Below are 931 nucleotides of genomic sequence, written 5' to 3'. Positions count from 1 at the left end.
GAAAATGGAGGGGGATGAAGAGGTGTTATTTATCAACTTTTAGGCATATTTATGTCTATTTATTTATTTAAAACAATTATAACAATATACATACATGTATAACATATTATACATTACATATAGAAAAATACCAGTAATAATTAAAATATATAACGTAGAACATAGAAAGTAGAATAGTTTCTATGTTCTATGTTATGTATTTTAATAATTACTGGTATTTTATATATGTAAAGCATAATATGTTATGCATCTATGTATATTGTTATAATTTTATTTAAAAAAAATAGACATAAATATAACGTCTAAAAGTTGATGAATACCAGCTCCACATCCCCTCCATTTTCTTATTGCCGTATATATATATATATATATATATATATATATATATATATATATATATATATATATATATATATATATATATATATATATATATATATATATATATATATAGATAGATAGATAGATAGATAGATAGATAGATATGCAGGGCAGGGAATCGTCAATTAGTAATAAAATTAATAATTAACAATTTTGCCGGGTAGCTCAGTATGAAAAAACCTTTTCGGTAAAAAAACATTTATAATCATAAATATATAGGGATTGACAGTAACCTGCTTCTCCAACATACAATCAGTAGTTCTTTGACTGCTATTTCTGAATTCTCAGTATGTTGGAGAAGCAGGTTACTGTCAATCCCTATATATTTATGATTATATATATATATATATATATATATATATATATATATATATATGTATAAATGCATGTATGTACGTATATACGTATGTATGTATGTAGGTAGGTATGTATGTATGCATGTATGTATGTATGAATGAATGTGTGTGTGTCTTTATGTATGTGTTTGGCACCATGGTTCGGCAAAATATATCGATATAATAAGTACTAGGCTTACAAAGAATAAGTCCTG

Source organism: Octopus bimaculoides, chromosome 5, assembly GCF_046866305.1.
Source record: "Octopus bimaculoides isolate indiv1 chromosome 5, ASM4686630v1, whole genome shotgun sequence".
In the NCBI taxonomy this organism is placed as follows: domain Eukaryota; kingdom Metazoa; phylum Mollusca; class Cephalopoda; order Octopoda; family Octopodidae; genus Octopus; species Octopus bimaculoides.
This window is presented reverse-complemented; position numbering follows the sequence as displayed.